The sequence below is a fragment of the Stenella coeruleoalba genome, assembly GCF_951394435.1.
Source record: "Stenella coeruleoalba genome assembly, contig: scaffold_57, whole genome shotgun sequence".
Lineage (NCBI taxonomy): Eukaryota > Metazoa > Chordata > Mammalia > Artiodactyla > Delphinidae > Stenella > Stenella coeruleoalba.
Window position 1 is genome coordinate 1,027,709 of NW_027646459.1, and position 27,140 is coordinate 1,054,848.

The 27,140-nt window shown below is 43.8% G+C and overlaps 2 long non-coding RNA genes across 6 annotated transcripts in view; both read left to right on the forward strand.

Moving 5' to 3' along the window:
- Window positions 1–18,448, forward strand: part of LOC307181096 — a 993,591-nt gene extending 975,143 nt beyond the window's left edge. For 2 of the 3 annotated variants that reach the window (XR_013825893.1, XR_013825894.1), the window contains exons 2-4: window positions 991–1,076; window positions 12,047–12,132; window positions 18,366–18,448. This is a non-coding gene — a long non-coding RNA (uncharacterized lncRNA). The remainder of the gene's footprint in view (window positions 1–990; window positions 1,077–12,046; window positions 12,133–18,365) is intronic. The other variant, XR_013825895.1, reaches the window with a different exon arrangement.
- Window positions 18,449–19,990: 1,542 nt separating this feature from the next.
- LOC307181094 overlaps window positions 19,991–27,140 on the forward strand; it is a 500,233-nt gene continuing 493,083 nt past the window's right edge. The window contains exon 1 of one of the 3 annotated variants that reach the window (XR_013825874.1): window positions 19,991–20,027. This is a non-coding gene — a long non-coding RNA (uncharacterized lncRNA). Of the gene's footprint in view, window positions 20,032–23,166; window positions 23,186–27,140 lie in introns of those variants that run through there. The other 2 variants (XR_013825875.1, XR_013825876.1) reach the window with 2 other exon arrangements.

The window sequence follows — 27,140 nt, forward strand, 5'->3', positions numbered from 1 at the left end:
AGTCTACCTCCTGAAATCGGTTTCCTGCAATTCTGCCCCGCTTTCAAGTCCTCTTGGCAGCCTTATTTCAGTATATTTTTGGACGATAGCTGTCATTTATAACTCTGCAGGTTTGTGAATTACAGTGCCCCTGAGCTCCTTTCTTCAACTCGCTTTCTTTTGAGCTGGCCAGAACACCGCAGGATGGCTTCAGGCCCTAATATGGTTCCGGCACGGCACGCTGAGCCTTTGGTTAATTCCTCTTCCTGGTGGGAAATGAGAGTTAAATTTGCCCGTCCAGACACCTCCAGCTAGTCTCTCATTGGTTCTCGCTATTCCTTTTCATCTTCCGCAGAAATTGCAAACCGGGCCAAACAGGAGGTTAAAGGGACTGACTCTCCAAGTCGGGAGAGTGTTAGTAAAGCGTCTGGAATGTTGCACCCGTGTACCAGCGTACGAAAACTGAGACATATTTGAACACGTCTCCCGATCACATGGTTGATCATACTCTAGGTTCCACACGCATGTTTTAGCTGAAGGAAGAATACCTTAAACCTGGGTAGTTGAAACCCGTGGAACGGGTACCATGCAATATTACTTCAAAGGGTCTTCATTTGCTCACCGAACCTCTCCAATCCTATCACTGCTGCGTTTATGCCCCTGTACACATGCTTGATTCTCTTTCGGAGACATAGCATTCCATAGGTTTTAAGATACTTACTAGTCAGGTACATTCTTAGACGTTTAATATGCAGTGTTGAGTCCATTTCGTTGAGCAAGGAGTAGCTCTTGTCTATTCCATATTTGGCTTAAGGAACTTTATCTGTGCTCATTTCGATCTCTGGTTTTATGCAGCACCCCAACTCACCTTTCCCCTTAAGCAAGCATAAGTTGGTTTTCTAAATTTGAGACCCTGTTCTGTTCTGTAATTCAGTTCCTGTGTAGCCAAGTTTACATTCCGTGTATTAGTGATATCTTATGATGTTTCTTTTTTTGTGTGACTTATTTCAGTTAGAATCATCGTACCTGAATCCATTCATTATACTGCTACGGGCCTAATGACATAGATTTCATTGCTGAGTGATACTGCATTGTACGTAAGTACCACAAGTTCTTTATCCATTTTTCACTTTCTGTGATATTGAACTTGTATGGTAAACGAGGTTCTTGTAAACAGAGCCGTTCCAAACTTTGAGGTGGCTGTGTCTTTTTGATTTTAAATTCCCTAAGCTATAGGACCATAAGTGGAAGTGCCCTAGGCTCTGTTGCTTTGTTGTATAGATGTTTCAGTAAACACCATACACTTCTCCCCAGTGTTTGTTGGCAATTTACATCCCACCCATCAGCATAACAAGGCTCCCAGTTCTCCATGGCCTTTCCTGCCTTTCTGGATTTTACACTTTTTTCAGATGGCCCTTTTGACCGGGGGGAAGTGAGACTTCATTGTAGTGCAGATTTCCTTTGCAAGCTTGCTTGGTTGGCCAAAAAGGGCGTATGCGTTTTTTCCTGAATATATTCAGGAAAAAACGCATACGCCCTTTTTGGCCAAGTGCATCATTGTGGACATTCTGCCTCTTTTCCTATGCTCTCAATGCAATTCCAGTCTACCTTCTGAAATCGGTTTCCTGCAATTCTGCCCCGCTTTCAAGTCCTCTTGGCAGCCTTACTTCAGTATATTCTTGGACGATAGCTGTCATTTATAACTCTGCAGGTTTGTGAATTACAGTGTCCCTGAGCTCCTTTCTTCAACTCGCTTTCTTGTGACCTGGCCGCAACAACGCAGGATGGCTCCAGGCCCTAATCTGGTTCCGGCACGGCACGCTGAGCCTTTGGTTATTTCCTCTTCCTGGTGGGAAATGAGAGTTAAATTTGCCCGTCCAGACACCTCCAGCTAGTCTCTCATTGGTTCTCGCTATTCCTGTTCATCTTCCGCAGAAATTGCAAACTGGGCCAAACAGGAGGTTAAAGGGACTGACTCTCCAAGTCGGGAGAGTGTCAGTAAAGTGTTTGGCATGTTGCACCCGAGTACCAAGGTACGAAAACTGAGACATATTTGAACACATCTCCCAATCACATGGTTGATCATACTCTAGGTTCCACATGCATGTTTTAGCTGAAGGAAGAATACCTTAAACCTGGGTAGTTGAAACCCGTGAAATGGGTACCACGCAATATGAGTTCAAAGGGTCTTCATTTGCTCACCGAACCTCTCCAATCCTATCACTGCTGCGTTTATGCCCCTGTACACAAGCTTGATTCTCTTTCGGAGACATAGCAATCCATAGGTTTTAAGATACTTACTAGTCAGGTAAATTCTTAGGCGTTTAATATGCGGTGTTGAGTCCATTTCATTCAGCAAGGAGTAGCTCTTGTCTATTCCATATTTGGCTTAAGGAACTTTATCTGTGCTCATTTCAATCTCTGGTTTTATGCAGCACGCCAACTCACCTTTACCCTTAAGCAAACATAAGTTGGTTTTCTATATTTGAGACCCTGTTCTGTTTTGGAATGCAGTTCCTGTGTAGCCAAGTTTACATTCCGTGTATTACTGATATCTTATGATGTTTCTTTTTCTGTGTGACTTATTTCAGTTAGAATCATCATACCTGAATCCACTCATTGTGCTGCTACGGGCCTGATGACATAGATTTCATTGCTGAGTGATATTGCTTTGTAAGTAAATACCACAACTTCTTTATCCATTTTTCACTTTCTGCGATGTTGAACTTGTACTGTATACGAGGTTCTTGTAAACAGAGCCGTTCCAAACTTTGGGGTGGCTGTGTCTTTTTGATTTTAATTTCCCTATGCTATAGGACCTTAAGTTAAAGTGCCCTAGGCTCTGTTGCTTTGTTTTTTAGATGTTTCAGGAAACACCATACACTTCTCCCGAGTGTCTGTTGGCAATTTACATCCCGCCCATCAGCATAACAAGGCTCCCAGTTCTCCATGGCCTGTCCTGCCTTTCTGGATTTTACACTTTTTTCAGATGGCCCTTTTGACCGGGGGGAAGTGAGACTTCATTGTAGTGCGGATTTCCTTTGCAAGTTTGCTTGGTTGGCCAAAAAGGGCGTATGCGTTTTTCCCTGATATATTCAGGAAAAAACGCATACGCCCTTTTTGGCCAAGTGCATCATTGTGGACGCTCTGCCTCTTTTCCTATGCTTTCAATGCAATTCCAGTCTACCTCCTGAAATCGGTTTCCTGCAATTCTGCCCCGCTTTCAAGTCCGCTTGGCAGCCTTACTTCAGTCTATTTTTGGACGATAGCTGTCATTTATAACTCTGCAGGTTTGTGAATTACAGTGCCCCTGAGCTCCTTTCTTCAACTCGCTTTCTTGTGACCTGGCCGCAACACCACAGGATGGCTTCAGGCCCAAATCTGGTTCTGGCATGGCACGCTGAGCCTTTGGTTATTTCCTCTTCCTGGTGGGAAATGAGAGTTAAATTTGCCCGTCCAGACACCTCCAGGTACTCTCTCATTGGTTCTCGCTATTCCTGTTCATCTTCTGCAGAAATTGCAAACTGGGCCAAACAGGAGGTTAAAGGGACAGACTCTCCAAGTCGGGAGAGTGTTAGTAAAGCGTCTGGAATGTTGCACCCGAGTACCAGGGTACGAAAACTGAGACATATTTGAACACGTCTCCCGATTACATGGTTGATGATACTCTAGGTTCCACATGCATGTTTTAGCTGAAGGAAGAATACCTTAAACCTGGGTAGTTGAAACCCGTGGAATGGGTACCACGCAATATGCCTTCAAGGGGTCTTCATTTGCTCACCGAACCTCTCCAGTCCTATCACTGCTGCGTTTATGCCCCTGTACACATGCTTGATTCTCTTTCAGAGACATAGCAATCCATCGGTTTTAAGATACTTACTAGTCAGGTACATTCTTAGGCGTTTAATATGGGGTGTTGAGTCCATTTCGTTGAGCAAGGAGTAGCTCTTGTCTATTCCATATTTGGCTTAAGGAACTTTATCTGTGCTCATTTCAATCTCTGGTTTTATGCAGCACCCCAATTGACTTTTACCCTTAAGCAAACATAAGTTGGTTTTCTAAATTTGAGACACTGTTTTGTTCTGTAATTCAGTTCCTGTGTAGCCAAGTTTATATTCCGTGTATTACTGATATCTTATGATGTTTCTTTTTCTGTGTGACTTATTTCAGTTAGAATCATCATACCTGAATCCACTCATTGTGCTGCTAAGGGCCTGATGACATAGATTTCATTGCTGAGTGATATTGCTTTGTAAGTAAATACCACAACTTCTTTATCCATTTTTCACTTTCTGCGATGTTGAACTTGTACTGTAAACGAGGTTCTTGTAAACAGAGGCGTCCCAAACTTTGGGGTGGCTGTGTCTTTTTGATTTTAATTTCTCTAATCTATAGGACCATAAGTGGAAGTGCCCTAGGCTCTGTTGCTTTGTTTTTTAGATGTTTCAGGAAACACCATACACTTCTCCCGAGTGTCTGTTGGCAATTTACATCCCGCCCATCAGCATAACAAGGCTCCCAGTTCTCCATGGCCTGTCCTGCCTTTCTGGATTTTACACTTTTTTCAGATGGCCCTTTTGACCGGGGAGAAGTGAGACTTCATTGTAGTGCAGATTTCCTTTGCAAGCTTGCTTGGTTGGCCAAAAAGGGCACATGCATTTCTTCCTGAATATATTCAGGAAAAAACGCATATGCCCTTTTTGGCCAAGTGCATCATTGTGGACGTTCTGCCTCTTTTCCTATGCTTTCAATGCAATTCCAGTCTACCTCCTGAAATCGGTTTCCTGCAATTCTGCCCCGCTTTCAAGTCCTCTTGGCAGCCTTACTTCAGTCTATTTTTGGACGATAGCTGTCATTTATAACTCTGCAGGTTTGTGAATTACAGTGCCCTTGAGCTCCCTTCTTCAACTCGCTTTCTTTTCAGCTGGCATCAACACCGCAGGATGGCTTCAGGCCCTAATCTGGTTCCGGCACGGCACGCTGAGCCTTTGGTTATTTCCTCTTCCTAGTGGGAAATGAGAGTTAAATTTGCCCGTCCAGACACCTCCAACTAGTCTCTCATTGGTTCTCCCTATTCCTGTTCATCTTCCGCAGAAATTGCAAACTGGGCCAAACAGGAGGTTAAAGGCGCTGACTCTCCAAGTGGGGAGAGTGTTAGTAAAGCGTCTGGAATGTTGCACCCGAGTACCAGGGGAGGAAAACTGAGACATATTTGAACACGTCTCCCGTTCACACGGTTGATCATACTCTGGGTTCCACATGCATGTTTTAGCTGAAGGAAGAATACCTTAAAGCTGGAGAGTTGAGACCCGTGGAATGGGTACCATGCAATATGACTTCAAAGGGTCTTCATTTGCTCACCGAACCTCTCCAATCGTATCACTGCTGCGTTTCCGTCCCTGTACACACGCTTGATTCTCTTTTGGAGACATAGCATTCCATAGGTTTTAAGATACTTACTAGTCAGGTACATTCTTAGGCGTTTAATATGCGGTGTTGAGTCCATTTCGTTGAGCAAGGAGTAGCTCTTGTCTATTCCATATTTGGCTTAAGGAACTTTATCTTTGCTCATTTCAGTCTCTGGTTTTATGCAGTACCCCAACTCACCTTTCCCCTTAAGCAAGCATAAGTTGGTTTTCTAAATTTGAGACCCTGTTCTGTTTTGGAATTCAGTTCCTGTGTAGCCAAGTTTACATTTCGTGTATTAGTGATACCTTATGATGTTTCCTTTTCTGTGTGACTTATTTCAGTTAGAATCATCGTACCTGAATCCACTCATTATGATGCTACGGGCCTGATGACATAGATTTCATTGCTGAGTGATACTGCATTGTACGTAAGTACCACAAGTTCTTTATCCATTTTTCACTTTCTGTGATATTGAACTTGTACGGTAAACGAGGTGTCTTGTAAACAGAGGCGTCCCAAACTTTGGGGTGGCTGTGTCTGTTTGATTTTAATTTCCCTAAGCTATAGGACCATAAGTGGAAGTGCCCTAGGCTCTTTGCTTTGTTTTTTAGATGTTTCAGGAAACACCATACACTTCTCCCGAGTGTCTGTTGGCAATTTACATCCCGCCCATCAGCATAACAAGGCTCCCAGTTCTCCATGGCCTGTCCTGCCTTTCTGGATTTTACACTTTTTTCAGATGGCCCTTTTGACCGGGGGGAAGTGAGACTTCATTGTAGTGCAGATTTCCTTTGCAAGTTTGCTTGGTTGGCCAAAAAGGGCGTATGCGTTTTTTCCTGAATATATTCAGGAAAAAACACATACGCCATTTTTGGCCAAGTGCATCATTGTGGACGTTCTGCCTCTTTTCCTATGCTTTCAATGCAATTCCAGTCTACCTCCTGAAATCGGTTTCCTGCAATTCTGCCCCGCTTTCAAGTCCTCTTGGCAGCCTTACTTCAGTATATTTTTGGACGATAGCTGTCATTTATAACTCTGCAGGTTTGTGAATTACAGTGCCCCTGAGCTCCTTTCTTCCACTCGCTTTCTTGTGACCTGGCCGCAACACCGCAGGATGGCTTCAGGCCCTAATCTGGTTCCGGCACGGTACGCTGAGCCTTTGGTTAATTCCTCTTCCTGGTGGGAAATGAGAGTTAAATTTGCCCATCCAGACACCGCCAGCTAGTCTCTCATTGGTTCTCCCTATTCCTGTTCATCTTCTGCAGAAATTGCAAACTGGGCCAAACAGGAGGTTAAAGGGACTGACTCTCCAAGTCGGGAGAGTGTTAGTAAAGCGTCTGGAATGTTGCACCCGAGTACCAGGGTACGAAAACTGAGACATATTTGAACATATCTCCCGATCACATGGTTGATCATACTCTGGGTTCCACATGCATGTTTTAGCTGAAGGAAGAATACCTTAAACCTGGGTAGTTGAAACCCGTGGAATGGGTACCATGCAATATGACTTCAAAGGGTCTTCATTTGCTCACCGAACCTCTCCAATCCTATCACTGCTGCGTTTATGCCCCTGTACACATGCTTGATTCTCTTTCGGAGACATAGCAATCCATAGGTTTTAAGATACTTACTAGTCAGGTACATTCTTAGACGTTTAATATGCGGTGTTGAGTCCATTTCGTTGAGCAAGGAGTAGCTCTTGTCTATTCCATATTTGGCTTAAGGAACTTTATGTGTGCTCATTTCAATTTCTGGTTTTATGCAGCACCCCAACTCACATTTACCCTTAAGCAAGCATAAGTTGGTTTTCTAAATTTGAGACCCTGTCTGTTCTGTAATTCAGTTCCTGTGTAGCCAAGTTTACATTCCGTGTATTACTGATATCTTATGATGTTTCTTTTTCTGTGTGACTTATTTCAGTTAGAATCATCATACCTGAATCCACTCATTGTGCTGCTAAGGGCCTGATGACATAGATTTCATTGCTGAGTGATATTGCTTTGTAAGTAAATACCACAACTTCTTTATCCATTTTTCATTTTCTGCGATGTTGAACTTGTACTGTAAACGAGGTTCTTGTAAACAGAGGCGTCCCAAACTTTGGGGTGGCTGTGTCTTTTTGATTTTAATTTCCCTAAGCTATAGGACCATAAGTGGAAGTGCCCTAGGCTCTGTTGCTTTGTTTTTTAGATGTTTCAGGAAACACCATTCACTTCTCCCAAGTGTCTTTTGACAATTTACATCCCGCCCATCAGCATAACAAGGCTCCCAGTTCTCCATGGCCTGTCCTGCCTTTCTGGATTTTACACTTTTTTCAGATGGCCCTTTTGACTGGGGGGAAGTGAGACTTCATTGTAGTGCAGATTTCCTTTGCAAGCTTGCTTGGTTGGCCGAAAAGTGCGTATGCGTTTTTTCCTGAATATATTCAGGAAAAAACGCATACGTCCTTTTTGTCCAAGTGCATCATTGTGGACGTTCTGCCTCTTCAACTATGCTTTCAATGCAATTCCTGTCTATCTCCTGAAATCGGTTTCCTGCAATTCTGCCCCGCTTTCAAGTCCTCTTGGCAGCCTTACTTCAGTATATTTTTGGACGATAGCTGTCATTTATAACACTGCAGGTTTGTGAATTACAGTGCCCCGAGCTCCTTTCTTCAACTCGCTTTCTTTGGAGCTGGCCGCAACACCGCAGGATGGCTTCAGGCCCTAATCTGGTTCCGGCACGGCACGCTGAGCCTTTGGTTATTTCCTCTTCCTGGTGGGAAATGAGAGTTAAATTGGCCCGTCCAGACACCTCCAGCTAGTCTCTCATTGGTTCTCCCTATTCCTGTTCATCTTCCGCAGAAATTGCAAACTGGGCCAAACAGAAGGTTAAAGGCGCTGACTCTCCAAGTGGGGAGAGTGTTAGTAAAGCGTCTGGAATGTTGCACCCGAGTACCAGGGGAGGAAAACTGAGACATATTTGAACACATCTCCCGTTCACACGGTTGATCATACTCTGGGTTCCACATGCATGTTTTAGCTGAAGGAAGAATACCTTAAACCTGGAGAGTGGAGACCCATGGAATGGGTACCATGCCATATGACTTCAAAGGGTCTGCATTTGCTCACCGAGCAGCTCCAATCCTATCACTGCTGCGTTTATGCCCCTGTACACATGCTTGATTCTCTTTTGGAGACATAGCAATCCATAGGTTTTAAGATACTTACTAGTCAGGTACACTCTTAGGCGTTTAATATGGGGTGTTGAGTCCATTTCGTTGAGCAAGGAGTAGCTCTTGTCTATTCCATATTTGGCTTAAGGAACTTCATCTGTGCTTATTTCAATCTTTGGTTTTATGCAGCACCCCAACTCACCTTTCCCCTTAAGCAAGCAGAAGTTGGTTTTCTAAATTTGAGACCCTGTTCTGTTTTGGAATTCAGTTCCTGTGTAGCCAAGTTTACATTCCGTGTATTAGTGATATCTTATGATGTTTCTTTTTCTGTGTGACTTATTTCAGTTAGAATCATCGTACCTGAATCCACTCATTATGCTGCTACGGGCCTGATGACATAGATTTCATTGCTGAGTGATACTGCATTGTACGTAAGTATCACAAGTTCTTTAACCATTTTTCACTTTCTGTGATATTGAACTTGTATGGTAAAAGAGGTTCTTGTAAACAGAGGCGTCCCAAACTTTTGGGTGGCGGTGTCTTTTTGATTTTCATTTCCCTAAGCTATAGGACAATAAGTGGAAGTGCCCTAGGCTCTGTTGCTTTGTTTTTTAGATGTTTCAGGAAACACCATACACTTCTCCCGAGTTTCTGTTGGCAATTTACATCCCGCCCATCAGCATAACAAGGCTCCCAGTTCTCCATGGTCCGTCCTGCCTTTCTAGATTTTACACTTTTTTCAGATGGCCCTTTTGACCGGGGGGAAGTGAGACTTCATTGTAGTGCAGATTTCCTTTGCAAGTTTGCTTGGTTGGCCAAAAAGAGTGTATGCGTTTTTTCCTGAATATATTCTGGAAAAAACGCATACGCCCTTTTTGGCCAAGTGCATCATTGTGGACGTTCTGCCTCTTTTCCTATGCTTTCAATGCAATTCCAGTCTATCTCCTGAAATCGGTTTCCTGCAATTCTGCCCCGCTTTCAAGTCCTCTTGGCAGCCTTACTTCAGTATATTTTTGTAAGATAGCTGTCATTTATAACACTGCAGGTTTGTGAATTACAGTGCCCCTGAGCTCCTTTCTTCAACACGCTTTCTTGTGACCTGGCCGCAACACTGCAGGATGGCTTCAGGCCCTAATCTGGTTCCGGCACGGCACGCTGAGCCTTTGGTTAATTCCTCTTCCTGGTGGGAAATGAGAGTTAAATTTGCCCGTCCAGACACCTCCAGCTAGTCTGTCATTGGTTCTCTCTATTCCTGTTCATCTTCCGCAGAAATTGCAAACTGGGCCAAACAGGAGGTTAAAGGGTCTGACTCTCCAAGTCGGGAGAGTGTTAGTAAAGCGTCTGGGATGTTGCACCCGAGTACCAGGTACGAAAACTGAGACATATTTGAACACGTCTCCCGATCACATGGTTGATCATACTCTAGGTTCCACATGCATGTTTTAGCTGAAGGAAGAATACCTTAAACCTGGGTAGTTGAAACCCGTGGAATGGGTACCATGCAATATGACTTCAAAGGGTCTTCATTTGCTCACCGAACCTCTCCAATCCTATCAATGCTGCGTTTATGTCCCTGTACACATGCTTGATTCCCTTTCGGAGACATAGCAATCCATAGGTTTTAAGATAATTACTAGTCAGGTACATTCGTAGGCGTTTAATATGCGGTGTTGAGTCCATTTCATCGAGCAAGGAGTAGCTCTTGTCTATTCCATATTTGGCTTAAGGAACTTTATCTGTGCTCATTTCAATCTCTGGTTTTATGCAGCACCCAAACTCACCTTTTCCCTTAAGCAAGCATAAGTTGGTTTTCTAAATTTGAGACCCTGTTCTGTTTTGTAATTCAGTTCCTGTGTAGCCAAGTTTACATTCTGTGTATTACTGATATCTTATGATGTTTGTTTTTCTGTGTTACTTATTTCAGTTAGAATCATCGTACCTGAATCCACTCATTGTGCTGCTAAGGGCCTGATGACATAGATTTCATTGCTGAGTGATATTGCTTTGTAAGTAAATACCACAACTTCTTTATCCATTTTTCACTTTCTGCGATGTTGAACTTGTACTGTAAACGAGGTTCTTGTAAACAGAGGCGTCCCCAACTTTGGGGTGGCTGTGTCTTATTGAATTGAATTTCCCTAAGCTATAGGACCGTAAGTGGAAGTGCCCTAGGCTCTGTTGCTTTGTTTTTTAGATGTTTCAGGAAACACCATACACTTCTCCCGAGTGTCTGTTGGCAATTTACATCCCGCCCATCAGCATAACACGGCTCCCAGTTCTCCATGGCCTGTCCTGCCTTTCTGGATTTTACACTTTTTTCAGATGGCCCTTTTGACTGGGGGGATGTGAGACTTCATTGTAGTGCAGATTTCCTTTGCAAGCTTGCTTGGTTGGCCAAAAAGGGCGTATGCGTTTTTTCCTGAATATATTCAGGAAAAAACGCATACGCCCTTTTCGGCCAAGTGCATCATTGTGGACGTTCTGCCTCTTTTCCTATGCTTTCAATGCAATTCCAGTCTACCTCCTGAAATCGGTTTCCTGCAATTCTGCCCCGCTTTCAAGTCCTCTTGGCAGCCTTACTTCAGTATATTTTTGGACGATAGCTGTCATTTATAACTCTGCAGGTTTGTGAATTACAGTGCCCCTGAGCTCCTTTCTTCAACTCGCTTTCTTTTGAGCTGGCCGCAACACCGCAGGATGGCTTCAGGCTCTAATCTGGTTCCGGCACGGCATGCTTAGCCTTTGGTTATTTCCTCTTCCTGGTGGGAAGTGAGAGTTAAATTTGCCCGTCCAGACACCTCCAGCTAGTCTCTCATTGGTTCTCGCTATTCCTGTTCATCTTCCGCAGAATTTGCAAACTGGGCCAAACAGGAGGTTAAAGGGACTGACTCTCCAAGTCGGGAGAGTGTAAGTAAAGCGTCTGGAATGTTGCACCCGAGTACCAGGGTACGAAAACTGAGACATATTAGAACACGTCTCCCGATCACATGCTTGATCATACTCTGGGTTCCACATGCATGTTTTAGCTGAAGGAAGAATACCTTAAAGCTGGAGAGTTGAGACCCGTGTAATGGGTACCATGCAATATGACTTAAAAGGGTCTTCATTTCCTCACCGACTCTCTCCTATCCTATCACTGCTGCGTTTATGCCCCTGTACACACGCTTGATTCTCTTTCGGAGACATAGCAATCCATAGGTTTTAAGATACTTACTAGTCAGGTACATTCTTAGACGTTTAATATGGGGTGTTGAGTCCATTTCGTTGAGCAAGGAGTAGCTCTTGTCTATTCCATATTTGGCTTAAGGAACTTTATCTGTGCTCATTTCGATCTCTGGTTTTATGCAGCACCCCAACTCACCTTTACCCTTAAGCAAGCATAAGTTGGTTTTCTAAATTTGAGACCCTGTTCTGTTTTGGAATGCAGTTCCTGTGTAGCCAAGTTTACATTCCGTGTATTAGTGATATCTTATGATGTTTCTTTTTCTGTGTGACTTATTTCAGTTAGAATCATCGTACCTGAATCCACTCATTATGCTGCTACGGGCCTGATGACATAGATTTCATTGCCGAGTAATACTGCATTGTACGTAAGTACCACAAGTTCTTTATCCATTTTTCACTTTCTGTGATATTGAACTTGTACGGTAAACGAGGTTCTTGTAAACGGAGGCGTCCCAAACTTTGGGGTGGCTGTGTCTTTTTGATTTTAATTTCCCTAAGCTATAGGACCATAAGTGGAAGTGCCCTAGGCTCTGTTGCTTTGTTTTTTAGATGTTTCAGGAAACACCATACACTTCTCCCAAGTGTCTGTTGGTAATTTACATCCCGCCCATCAGCATAACAAGGCTCCCAGTTCTCCATGGCCTGTCCTGACTTTCTGGATTTTACACATTTTTCAGATGGCCCTTTTGACCGGGGGGAAGTGAGACTTCATTGTAGTGCAGATTTCCTTTGCAAGCTTGCTTGGTTGGCCAAAAAGGGCGTATGCGTTTTTTCCTGAATATATTCAAGAAAAAACGCATACGCCCTTTTTGGCCAAGTGCATCATTGTGGACGTTCTGCCTCTTTTCCTATGCTTTCAATGCAATTCCAGTCTACCTCCTGAAATCGGTTTCCTGCAATTCTGCCCCGCTTTCAAGTCCTGTTGGCAGCCTTACTTCAGTCTATTTTTGGACGATAGCTGTCATTTATAACTCTGCAGGTTTGTGAATTACAGTGCCCCTGAGCTCCTTTCTTCAACTCGCTTTCTTTTGAGCTGGCCGCAACACCGCAGAATGGCTTCAGGCCCTAATCTGGTTCCGGTACGGCACGCTGAGCCTTTGGTTATTTCCTCTTCCTGGTGGGAAATGAGAGTTAAATTTGCCCGTCCAGACACCTCCAGCTAGCCTCTCATTGGTTCTCGCTATTCCTGTTCATCTTCCGCAGAAATTGCAAACTGTGCCAAACAGGAGGTTAAAGGCGCTGACTCTCCAAGTGGGGAGAGTGTTAGTAAAGCGTCTGGAATGTTGCACCCGAGTACCAGGGTACGAAAACTGAGACATATTTGAACACGTCTCCCGATCACATGGTTGATCATACTCTGGGTTCCACATGCATGTTTTAGCTGAAGGAAGAATACGTAAAACCTGGGTAGTTGAAACCCGTGGAATGGGTACCATGCAATATGACTTCAAAGGGTCTTCATTTGCTCACCGAACATCTCCAATCCTATCACTGCTGCGTTTATGCCCCTGTACACATGCTTGATTCTCTTTCGGAGACATAGCAATCCATAGGTTTTAAGATACTTACTAGTCAGGTACATTCTTAGGCGTTTAATATGCGGTGTTGAGTCCATTTCTTTGAGCTAGGAGTAGCTCTTGTCTATTCCATATTTGGCTTAAGGAACTTTATCTGTGCTCATTTCAATCTCTGGTTTTATGCAGCACCCCAAGTCACCTTTACCCTTAAGCAAGCATAAGTTGGTTTTCTAAATTTGAGAACCTGTTCTGTTCTGTAATTCAGTTCCTGTGTAGCCAAGTTTACATTCCGTGTATTATTAATATCTTATGATGTTTCTTTTTCTGTGTGACTTATTTCAGTTAGAATCATCGTACCTGAATCCACTCATTATGCTGCTACGGGCCTGATGACATAGATTTCATTGCTGAGTGATACTGCATTGTACGTAAGTACCACAAGTTCTTTATCCATTTTTCACTTTCTGTGATATTGAACTTGTACGGTAAACGAGGTTCTTGTAAACAGAGGCGTCCCAAACTTTGGGGTGGCTGTGTCTTTTTGATTTTAATTTCCCTAATCTATAGGACCATAAGTGGAAGTGCCCTAGGCTCTGTTGCTTTGTTTTTTAGATGTTTCAGGAAACACCATACACTTCTCCCGAGTGTCTGTTGGCAATTTACATCCCGCCCATCAGCATAACAAGGCTCCCAGTTCTCCATGGCCTGTCCTGCCTTTCTGGATTTTACCCTTTTTTCAGATGGCCCTTTTGACCGGGGGGAAGTGAGACTTCCTTGTAGTGCAGATTTCCTTTGCAAGTTTGCTTGGTTGGCCAAAAAGGGCGTATGCGTTTTTTCCTGAATATATTCAGGAAAAAACGCATACGCCCTTTTTGGCCAAGTGCATCATTGTGGACGTTCTGCCTCTTTTCCTATGCTTTCAATGCAATTCCAGTCTACCTCCTGAAATCGGTTTCCTGCAATTCTGCCCCGCTTTCAAGTCCTCTTGGCAGCCTTACTTCAGTCTATTTTTGGACGATAGCTGTCATTTATAACTCTGCAGGTTTGTGAATTACAGTGCCCCTGAGCTCCTTTCTTCAACTCGCTTTCTTTTGAGCTGGCCGCAACACCGCAGAATGGCTTCAGGCCCTAATCTGGTTCCGGTACGGCACGCTGAGCCTTTGGTTATTTCCTCTTCCTGGTGGGAAATGAGAGTTAAATTTGCCCGTCCAGACACCTCCAGCTAGCCTCTCATTGGTTCTCGCTATTCCTGTTCATCTTCCGCAGAAATTGCAAACTGTGCCAAACAGGAGGTTAAAGGCGCTGACTCTCCAAGTGGGGAGAGTGTTAGTAAAGCGTCTGGAATGTTGCACCCGAGTACCAGGGTACGAAAACTGAGACATATTTGAACACGTCTCCCGATCACATGGTTGATCATACTCTGGGTTCCACATGCATGTTTTAGCTGAAGGAAGAATACGTAAAACCTGGGTAGTTGAAACCCGTGGAATGGGTACCATGCAATATGACTTCAAAGGGTCTTCATTTGCTCACCGAACATCTCCAATCCTATCACTGCTGCGTTTATGCCCCTGTACACATGCTTGATTCTCTTTCGGAGACATAGCAATCCATAGGTTTTAAGATACTTACTAGTCAGGTACATTCTTAGGCGTTTAATATGCGGTGTTGAGTCCATTTCTTTGAGCTAGGAGTAGCTCTTGTCTATTCCATATTTGGCTTAAGGAACTTTATCTGTGCTCATTTCAATCTCTGGTTTTATGCAGCACCCCAAGTCACCTTTACCCTTTAGCAAGCATAAGTTGGTTTTCTAAATTTGAGAACCTGTTCTGTTCTGTAATTCAGTTCCTGTGTAGCCAAGTTTACATTCCGTGTATTACTAATATCTTATGATGTTTCTTTTTCTGTGTGACTTATTTCAGTTAGAATCATCGTACCTGAATCCACTCATTATGCTGCTACGGGCCTGATGACATAGATTTCATTGCTGAGTGATACTGCATTGTACGTAAGTACCACAAGTTCTTTATCCATTTTTCACTTTCTGTGATATTGAACTTGTACGGTAAACGAGGTTCTTGTAAACAGAGGCGTCCCAAACTTTGGGGTGGCTGTGTCTTTTTGATTTTAATTTCCCTAATCTATAGGACCATAAGTGGAAGTGCCCTAGGCTCTGTTGCTTTGTTTTTTAGATGTTTCAGGAAACACCATACACTTCTCCCGAGTGTCTGTTGGCAATTTACATCCCGCCCATCAGCATAACAAGGCTCCCAGTTCTCCATGGCCTGTCCTGCCTTTCTGGATTTTACCCTTTTTTCAGATGGCCCTTTTGACCGGGGGGAAGTGAGACTTCCTTGTAGTGCAGATTTCCTTTGCAAGTTTGCTTGGTTGGCCAAAAAGGGCGTATGCGTTTTTTCCTGAATATATTCAGGAAAAAACGCATACGCCCTTTTTGGCCAAGTGCATCATTGTGGACGTTCTGCCTCTTTTCCTATGCTTTCAATGCAATTCCAGTCTACCTCCTGAAATCGGTTTCCTGCAATTCTGCCCCGCTTTCAAGTCCTCTTGGCAGCCTTACTTCAGTCTATTTTTGGACGATAGCTGTCATTTATAACTCTGCAGGTTTGTGAATTACAGTGCCCCTGAGCTCCTTTCTTCAACTCGCTTTCTTGTGACCTGGCCGCAACACCGCAGGATGTCTTCAGGCCCTAATCTGGTTCCGGCACAGCACGCTGAGCCTTTGGTTAATTCCTCTTCCTGGTGGGAAATGAGAGTTAAATTTGCCCATCCAGACACCTCCAGGTAGTCTCTCATTGGTTCTCGCTATTCCTGTTCATCTTCCGCAGAAATTGCAATCTGCGGCAAACAGGAGGTTAAAGGCACTGACTCTCCAAGTAGGGAGAGTGTTAGTAAAGCATCTGGAATGTTGCACCCGAGTACCAGGGGAGGAAACCTGAGACATATTTGAACACGTCTCCCATTCACACGGTTGATCATACTCTGGGTTCCACATGCATGTTTTAGCTGAAGGAAGAATACCTTAAACCTGGAGAGTTGAGACCCGTGTAATGGGTACCATGCAATATGACTTCAAAGGGTCTTCATTTGCTCACCGAAACTCTCCAATCCTATCACTGCTGCGTTTGTGCCCCTGTACACACGCTTGATTCTCTTTTGGAGACATAGCAATCCATAGGTTTTAAGATACTTACTAGTCAGGTACATTCTTAGGCGTTTAATATGGGGTGTTGAGTCCATTTCGTTGAGCAAGGAGTAGCTCTTGTCTATTCCATATTTGGCTTAAGGAACTTTATCTGTGCTCATTTCAATCTCTGGTTTTATGCAGCACCCCAACTCACCTTTAGCCTTAAGCAATCATAAGTTGGTTTTCTAAATTTGAGACCCTGTTCTGTTCTGTAATTCAGTTCGTGTGGAGCCAAGTTTCCATTCCGTGTATTACTGATATCTTATGATGTTTCTTTTTCTGTGTGACTTATTTCAGTTAGAATCATCATACCTGAATCCACTCATTGTGCTGCTAAGGGCCTGATGACACAGATTTCATTGCTGAGTGATATTGCTTTGTAAGTAAATACCACAACTTCTTTATCCATTTTTCACTTTCTGCGATGTTGAACTTGTACTGTAAACGAGGTTCTTGTAAACAGAGCCGTTCGAAACTTTGGGGTGGCTGTGTCTTTTTGATTTTAATTTCCCTAAGCTATAGGACCATAAGTGGAAGTGCCCTAGGTTCTGTTGCTTTGTTTTTTAGATGTTTCAGGAAACACTATACACTTCTCCCGAGTGGTTGTTGGCAATTTACATCCCGCCCATCAGCATAACAAGGCTCCCATTTCTCCATGGCCTGTCCTGCCTTTCTGGATTTTACACTTTTTTCAGATGGCCCTTTTGACCGGGGGGAAGTGAGACTTCATTGTAGTGCAGATTTCCTTTGCAAGCTTGCTTGGTTGGCCAAAAAGGGCGTATGCGTTTTTTCCTGAATATATTCAGGAAAAAACGCATACGCCCTTTTTGGCCAAGTGCATCATTGTGGACGTTCTGCCTCTTTTCCTATGCTTTCAATGCAATTCCAGTCTACCTCCTGAAATCGGTTTCCTGCAATTCTGCTCCGCTTTCAAGTCCTCTTGGCAGCCTTACTTCAGTATATTTTCGGACGATAGCTGTCATTTATAACTCTGCAGGGTTGTGAATTACAGTGCCCCTGAGCTCCTTTCTTCAACTCGCTTTCTTTTGAGCTGACCGCAACACCGCAGGCAGGCTTCAGGCCCTAATCTGGTTCCGGTACGGCACGCTGAGCCTTTGGTTATTTCCTCTTCCTGGTGGGAAATGAGAGTTAAATTTGCCCGTCCAGACACCTCCAGCTAGTCTGTCATTGGTTCTCTCTATTCCTGTTCATCTTCCGCAGAAATTGCAAACTGGGCCAAACAGGAGGTTAAAGGGTCTGACTCTCCAAGTCGGGAGAGTGTTAGTAAAGCGTCTGGAATGTTGCACCCGAGTACCAGGTACGAAAACTGAGACATATTTGAACACGTCTCCCGATCACATGGTTGATCATACTCTAGGTTCCACATGCATGTTTTAGCTGAAGGAAGAATACCTTAAACCTGGGTAGTTGAAACCCGTGGAATGGGTACCATGCAATATGACTTCAAAGGGTCTTCATTTGCTCACCGAACCTCTCCAATCCTATCAATGCTGCGTTTATGTCCCTGTACACATGCTTGATTCCCTTTCGGAGACATAGCAATCCATAGGTTTTAAGATAATTACTAGTCAGGTACATTCGTAGGCGTTTAATATGCGGTGTTGAGTCCATTTCATCGAGCAAGGAGTAGCTCTTGTCTATTCCATATTTGGCTTAAGGAACTTTATCTGTGCTCATTTCAATCTCTGGTTTTATGCAGCACCCAAACTCACCTTTTCCCTTAAGCAAGCATAAGTTGGTTTTCTAAATTTGAGACCCTGTTCTGTTTTGTAATTCAGTTCCTGTGTAGCCAAGTTTACATTCTGTGTATTACTGATATCTTATGATGTTTCTTTTTCTGTGTTACTTATTTCAGTTAGAATCATCGTACCTGAATCCACTCATTGTGCTGCTAAGGGCCTGATGACATAGATTTCATTGCTGAGTGATATTGCTTTGTAAGTAAATACCACAACTTCTTTATCCATTTTTCACTTTCTGCGATGTTGAACTTGTACTGTAAACGAGGTTCTTGTAAACAGAGGCGTCCCCAACTTTGGGGTGGCTGTGTCTTATTGAATTGAATTTCCCTAAGCTATAGGACCATAAGTGGAAGTGCCCTAGGCTCTGTTGCTTTGTTTTTTAGATGTTTCAGGAAACACCATACACTTCTCCCGAGTGTCTGTTGGCAATTTACATCCCGCCCATCAGCATAACATGGCTCCCAGTTCTCCATGGCCTGTCCTGCCTTTCTGGATTTTACACTTTTTTCAGATGGCCCTTTTGACTGGGGGGATGTGAGACTTCATTGTAGTGCAGATTTCCTTTGCAAGCTTGCTTGGTTGGCCAAAAAGGGCGTCTGCGTTTTTTCCTGAATATATTCAGGAAAAAACGCATACGCCCTTTTCGGCCAAGTGCATCATTGTGGACGTTCTGCCTCTTTTCCTGTGCTTTCAACGCAATTCCAGTCTACCTCCTGAAATCGGTTTCCTGCAATTCTGCCCCGCTTTCAAGTCCTCTTGGCAGCCTTACTTCAGTATATTTTTGGACGATAGCTGTCATTTATAACTCTGCAGGTTTGTGAATTACAGTGCCCCTGAGCTCCTTTCTTCAACTCGCTTTCTTTTGAGCTGGCCGCAACACCGCAGGATGGCTTCAGGCTCTAATCTGGTTCCGGCACGGCATGCTGAGCCTTTGGTTATTTCCTCTTCCTGGTGGGAAGTGAGAGTTAAATTTGCCCGTCCAGACACCTCCACCTAGTCTCTCATTGGTTCTCCCTATTCCTGTTCATCTTCCGCAGAAATTGCAAACTGGGCCAAACAGGAGGTTAAAGGGACTGACTCTCCAAGTCGGGAGAGTGTAAGTAAAGCGTCTGGAATGTTGCACCCGAGTACCAGGGTACGAAAACTGAGACATATTAGAACACGTCTCCCGATCACATGCTTGATCATACTCTGGGTTCCACATGCATGTTTTAGCTGAAGGAAGAATACCTTAAAGCTGGAGAGTTGAGACCCGTGTAATGGGTACCATGCAGTATGACTTAAAAGGGTCTTCATTTCCTCACCGACACTTTCCTATCCTATCACTGCTGCGTTTATGCCCCTGTACACACGCTTGATTCTCTTTCGGAGACATAGCAATCCATAGGTTTTAAGATACTTACTAGTCAGGTACATTCTTAGGCGTTTAATATGGGGTGTTGAGTCCATTTCGTTGAGCAAGGAGTAGCTCTTGTCTATTCCATATTTGGCTTAAGGAACTTTATCTGTGCTCATTTCGATCTCTGGTTTTATGCAGCACCCCAACTCACCTTTACCCTTAAGCAAGCATAAGTTGGTTTTCTAAATTTGAGACCCTTTTCTGTTTTGGAATGCAGTTCCTGTGTAGCCAAGTTTACATTCCGTGTATTAGTGATATCTTATGATGTTTCTTTTTCTGTGTGACTTATTTCAGTTAGAATCATCGTACCTGAATCCACTCATTATGCTGCTACGGGCCTGATGACATAGATTTCATTGCCGAGTAATACTGCATTGTACGTAAGTACCACAAGTTCTTTATCCATTTTTCACTTTCTGTGATATTGAACTTGTACGGTAAACGAGGTTCTTGTAAACGGAGGCGTCCCAAACTTTGGGGTGGCTGTGTCTTTTTGATTTTAATTTCCCTAAGCTATAGGACCATAAGTGGAAGTGCCCTAGGCTCTGTTGCTTTGTTTTTTAGATGTTTCAGGAAACACCATACACTTCTCCCAAGTGTCTGTTGGCAATTTACATCCCGCACATCAGCATAACAAGGCTCCCAGTTCTCCATGGCCTGTCCTGCCTTTCTGGATTTTACATTTTTTTCAGATGGCCCTTTTGACCGGGGGGAAGTGAGACTTCATTGTAGTGCAGATTTCCTTTGCAAGCTTGCTTGGTTGGCCAAAAAGGGCGTATGCGTTTTTTCCTGAATATATTCAAGAAAAAACGCATACGCCCTTTTTGGCCAAGTGCATCATTGTGGACGTTCTGCCTCTTTTCCTATGCTTTCAATGCAATTCCAGTCTACCTCCTGAAATCGGTTTCCTGCAATTCTGCCCCGCTTTCAAGTCCTGTTGGCAGCCTTACTTCAGTCTATTTTTGGACGATAGCTGTCATTTATAACTCTGCAGGTTTGTGAATTACAGTGCCCCTGAGCTCCTTTCTTCAACTCGCTTTCTTTTGAGCTGGCCGCAACACCGCAGAATGGCTTCAGGCCCTAATCTGGTTCCGGTACGGCACGCTGAGCCTTTGGTTATTTCCTCTTCCTGGTGGGAAATGAGAGTTAAATTTGCCCGTCCAGACACCTCCAGCTAGCCTCTCATTGGTTCTCGCTATTCCTGTTCATCTTCCGCAGAAATTGCAAACTGTGCCAAACAGAAGGTTAAAGGCGCTGACTCTCCAAGTGGGGAGAGTGTTAGTAAAGCGTCTGGAATGTTGCACCCGAGTACCAGGGGAGGAAAACTGAGACATATTTGAACACATCTCCCGATCACATGGTTGATCATACTCTGGGTTCCACATGCATGTTTTAGCTGAAGGAAGAATACCTAAAACCTGGGTAGTTGATACCCGTGGAATGGGTACCATGCAATATGACTTCAAAGGGTCTTCATTTGCTCACCGAACATCTCCAATCCTATCACTGCTGCGTTTATGCCCCTGTACACATGCTTGATTCTCTTTCGGAGACATAGCAATCCATAGGTTTTAAGATACTTACTACTCAGGTACATTCTTAGGCGTTTAATATGCGGTGTTGAGTCCATTTCGTTGAGCTAGGAGTAGCTCTTGTCTATTCCATATTGGCTTAAGGAACTTTATCTGTGCTCATTTCAATCTCTGGTTTTATGCAGCACCCCAACTCACCTTTCCCCTTAAGCAAGCATAAGTTGGTTTTCTAAATTTGAGAACCTGTTCTGTTCTGTAATTCAGTTCCTGTGTAGCCAAGTTTACATTCCGTGTATTACTGATATCTTATGATGTTTCTTTTTCTGTGTGACTTATTTCAGTTAGAATCATCGTACCTGAATCCACTCATTATGCTGCTACGGGCCTGATGACATAGATTTCATTGCTGAGTGATACTGCATTGTACGTAAGTACCACAAGTTCTTTATCCATTTTTCACTTTCTGTGATATTGAACTTGTACTGTAAACGAGGTTCTTGTAAACAGAGGCGTCCCAAACTTTGGGGTGGCTGTGTCTTTTTGATTTTAATTTCCCTAAGCTATAGGACCATAAGTGGAAGTGCCCTAGGCTCTGTTGCTTTGTTTTTTAGATGTTTCAGGAAACACCATACACTTCTCCCGAGTGTCTGTTGGCAATTTACATCCCGCCCATCAGCATAACAAGGCTCCCAGTTCTCCATGGCCTGTTCTGCCTTTCTGGATTTTACACTTTCTTCAGATGGCCCTTTTGACCGGGGGGAAGTGAGACTTCATTGTAGTGCAGATTTCCTTTGCAAGTTTGCTTGGTTGGCCAAAAAGGGCGTATGCGTTTTTTCCTGAATATATTCAGGAAAAAACGCATACGCCCTTTTTGGCCAAGTGCATCATTGTGGACGTTCTGCCTCTTTTCCTATGCTTTCAATGCAATTCCAGTCTACCTCCTGAAATCGGTTTCCTGCAATTCTGCCCCGCTTTCAAGTCCTCTTGGCAGCCTTACTTCAGTCTATTTTTGGACGATAGCTGTCATTTATAACTCTGCAGGTTTGTGAATTACAGTGCCCCTGAGCTCCTTTCTTCAACTCGCTTTCTTGTGACCTGGCCGCAACACCGCAGGATGTCTTCAGGCCCTAATCTGGTTCCGGCACGGCACGCTGAGCCTTTGGTTAATTCCTCTTCCTGGTGGGAAATGAGAGTTAAATTTGCCCGTCCAGACACCTCCAGCTAGCCTCTCATTGGTTCTCGCTATTCCTGTTCATCTTCCGCAGAAATTGCAAACTGGGCCAAACAGGAGGTTAAAGGGACTGACTCTCCAAGTCGGGAGAGTGTTAGTAAAGCGTCTGGAATGTTGCACCCGAGTACCAGGGGAGGAAAACTGAGACATATTTGAACACGTCTCCCGTTCACATGGTTGATCATACTCTGGGTTCCACATGCATGTTTTAGCTGAAGGAAGAATACCTTAAAACTGGAGAGTTGAAACCCGTGGAATGGGTACCATGCAATATGACTTCAAAGGGTCTTCATTTGCTCACGAACCTCTCCAATCCTATCACTGCTGCGTTTATGCCCCTGTACACATGCTTGATTCTCTTTCGGAGACATAGCAATCCATAGGTTTTAAGATACTTACTAGTCAGGTGCATTCTTAGGCGTTTAATATGGGGTTTTGTGTCCATTTCGCTGAGCAAGGAGTAGCTCTTGTCTATTCCATATTTGGCTTAAGGAACTTTATCTGTGCTCATTTCAATCTCTGGTTTTATGCAGCACGCCAACTCACCTTTCCCCTTAAGCAAGCATAAGTTGGTTTTCTAAATTTGAGACCCTGTTCTGTTTTGGAATGCAGTTCCTGTGTAGCCAAGTTTACATTCCGTGTATTAGTGATATCTTATGATGTTTCTTTTTCTGTGTGACTTATTTCAGTTAGAATCATCATACCTGAATCCACTCATTGTGCTGCTAAGGGCCTGATGACACAGATTTCATTGCTGAGTGATATTGTTTTGTAAGTAAATACCACAACTTCTTTATCCATTTTTCACTTTCTGCGATGTTGAACTTGTACTGTAAACGAGGTTCTTGTAAACAGAGCCGTTCCAAACTTTGGGGTGGCTGTGTCTTTTTGATTTTAATTTCCCTAAGCTATAGGACCGTAAGTGGAAGTGCCCTAGGCTCTGTTGCTTTGTTTTTTAGATGTTTCAGGAAACACCATACACTTCTCCCGAGTGTCTGTTGGCAATTTACATCCCGCCCATCAGCATAACAAGGCTCCCAGTTCTCCATGGCCTGTCCTGCCTTTCTCGATTTTACACTTTTATCAGATGGCCCTTTTGACCGGGGGGAAGTGAGACTTCATTGTAGTGCAGATTTCCTTTGCAAGCTTGCTTGGTTGGCCAAAAAGGGCATATGCGTTTTTTCCTGAATATATTCAGGAAAAAACGCATACGCCCTTTTTGGCCAAGTGCATCATTGTGGACGTTCTGCCTCTTTTCCTATGCTTTCAATGCAATTCCAGTCTACCTCCTGAAATCGGTTTCCTGCAATTCTGCCCCGCTTTCAAGTCCTCTTGGCAGCCTTACTTCAGTCTATTTTTGGACGATAGCTGTCATTTATAACTCTGCAGGTTTGTGAATTACAGTGCCCCTGAGCTCCTTTCTTCAACTCGCTTTCTTTTGAGCTGGCCGCAACACCGCAGGATGGCTTCAGGCCCTAATCTGGTTCCGGCATGGCACGCTGAGCCTTTGGTTATTTCCTCTTCCTGGTGGGAAATGAGAGGTAAATTTGCCCGTCCAGACACCTCCAGCTAGCCTCTCATTGGTTCTCGCTATTCCTGTTCATCTTCCACAGAAATTGCAAACTGGGCCAAACAGGAGGTTAAAGGGACTGACTCTCCAAGTGGGGAGAGTGTTAGTAAAGTGTCTGGAATGTTGCACCCGAGTACCAGGGTACGAAAACTGAGACATATTTGAACACGTCTCCCGATCACATGGTTGATCATACTCTAGGTTCCGCATGCATGTTTTACCTGAAGGAAGAATACCTTAAACTTGGGTAGTTGAAACCCGTGGAATGGGTACCATGCAATATGACTTCAAAGGGTCTTCATTTGCTCACGAACCACTCCAATCCTATCACTGCTGCATTTATGCCCTGTACACATGCTTGATTCTCTTTCGGAGACATAGCAATCCATAGGTTTTAAGATACTTACTAGTCAGGTACATTCTTAGGCGTTTAATATGCGGTGTTGAGTCCATTTCGTTGAGCAAGGAGTAGCTCTTGTCTATTCCATATTTGGCTTAAGGAACTTTATCTGTGCTCATTTCAATCTCTGGTTTTATGCAGCACCCCAACTCACCTTTCCCCTTAAGCAAGCATAAGTTGGTTTTCTAAATTTGAGATCCTGTTCTGTTCTGTAATTCAGTTCCTGTGTAGCCAAGTTTACATTCCGTGTATTAGTGATATCTTATGATGTTTCTTTTTCTGTGTGACTTATTTCAGTTAGAATCATCATACCTGAATCCACTCATTGTGCTGCTAAGGGCCTGATGACACAGATTTCATTGCTGAGTGATATTGCTTTGTAAGTAAATACCACAACTTCTTTATCCATTTTTCACTTTCTGCGATGTTGAACTTGTACTGTAAACGAGGTTCTTGTAAACAGAGCCGTTCCAAACTTTGGGGTGGCTGTGTCTTTTTGATTTTAATTTCCCTAAGCTATAGGACCATAAGTGGAAGTGCCCTAGGCTCTGTTGCTTTGTTTTTTCGATGTTTCAGGAAACACCATACACTTCTCCCGAGTGTCTGTTTGCAATTTACATCCCGCCCATCAGCATAACAAGGCTCCCAGTTCTCCATGGCCTGTCCTGCCTTTCTGGATTTTACACTTTTTTCAGATGGCCCTTTTGACCGGGGGGAAGTGAGACTTCACTGTAGTGCAGATTTCCTTTGCAAGCTTGCTTGGTTGGCCAAAAAGGGCGTATGCGTTTTTTCCTGAATATATTCAGGAAAAAACGCATACGCCCTTTTTGGCCAAGTGCATCATTGTGGACGTTCTGCCTCTTTTCCTATGCTTTCAATGCAATTCCAGTCTACCTCCTGAAATCGGTTTCCTGCAATTCTGCCCCGCTTTCAAGTCCTCTTGGCAGCCTTACTTCAGTCTATTTTTGGACGATAGCTGTCATTTATAACTCTGCAGGTTTGTGAATTACAGTGCCCCTGAGCTCCTTTCTTCAACTCGCTTTCTTTTGAGCTGGCCGCAACACCGCAGGATGGGTTCAGGCCCTAATCTGGTTCTGGTACGGCACGCTGAGCCTTTGGTTATTTCCTCTTCCTGGTGGGAAATGAGAGTTAAATTTGCCTGTCCAGACACCTCCAGCTAGCCTCTCATTGGTTCTCGCTATTCCTGTTCATCTTCCGCAGAAATTGCAAACTGTGCCAAACAGGAGGTTAAAGGCGCTGACTCTCCAAGTGGGGAGAGTGTTAGTAAAGCGTCTGGAATGTTGCACCCGAGTACCAGGGGAGGAAAACTGAGACATATTTGAACACATCTCCCGATCACATGGTTGATCATACTCTGGGTTCCACATGCATGTTTTAGCTGAAGGAAGAATACCTAAAACCTGGGTAGTTGATACCCGTGGAATGGGTACCATGCAATATGACTTCAAAGGGTCTTCATTTGCTCACCGAACATCTCCAATCCTATCACTGCTGCGTTTATGCCCCTGTACACATGCTTGATTCTCTTTCGGAGACATAGCAATCCATAGGTTTTAAGATACTTACTAGTCAGGTGCATTCTTAGGCGTTTAATATGGGGTTTTGTGTCCATTTCGCTGAGCAAGGAGTAGCTCTTGTCTATTCCATATTTGGCTTAAGGAACTTTATCTGTGCTCATTTCAATCTCTGGTTTTATGCAGCACGCCAACTCACCTTTCCCCTTAAGCAAGCATAAGTTGGTTTTCTAAATTTGAGACCCTGTTCTGTTTTGGAATGCAGTTCCTGTGTAGCCAAGTTTACATTCCGTGTATTAGTGATATCTTATGATGTTTCTTTTTCTGTGTGACTTATTTCAGTTAGAATCATCGTACCTGAATCCACTCATTATGCTGCTACGGGCCTGATGACATAGATTTCATTGCTGAGTGATACTGCATTGTACGTAAGTACCACAAGTTCTTTATCCTTTTTTCACTTTCTGTGATATTGAACTTGTACGGTAAACGAGGTACTTGTAAACGGAGGCGTCCCAAACTTTGGGGTGGCTGTGTCTTTTTGATTTTAATTTCCCTAAGCTATAGGACCATAAGCGGAAGTGCCCTAGGCTCTGTTGCTTTGTTTTTAGATGTTTCAGGAAACACCATACACTTCTCCCAAGTGGTTGTTGGCAATTTATATCCCGCCCATCAGCATAACAAGGCTCCCAGTTCTCCATGGCCTGTCCTGCCTTACTGGATTTTACACTTTTTTCAGATGGCCCTTTTGACCGGGGGGAAGTGAGACTTCATTGTAGTGCAGATTTCCTTTGCAAGCTTGCTTGGTTGGCCAAAAAGGGCGTATGCGTTTTTTCCTGAATATATTCAGGAAAAAACGCATACGCCCTTTTTGGCCAAGTGTATCATTGTGGACGTTCTGCCTCTTTTCCTATGCTTTCAATGCAATTCCAGTCTACCTCCTGAAATCGGTTTCCTGCAATTCTGCCCCGCTTTCAAGTCCTCTTGGCAGCCTTACTTCAGTGTATTTTTGGACGATAGCTGTCATTTATAACTCTGCAGGTTTGTGAATTACAGTGCCCCTGAGCTCCTTTCTTCAACTCGCTTTCTTGTGACCTGGCCGCAACACCGCAGGATGGCTTCAGGCCCTAATCTGGTTCCGGCACGGCACGCTTTGCCTTTGGTTAATTCCTCTTCCTGGTGGGAAATGAGAGTTAAATTTGCCCGTCCAGACACCTCCAG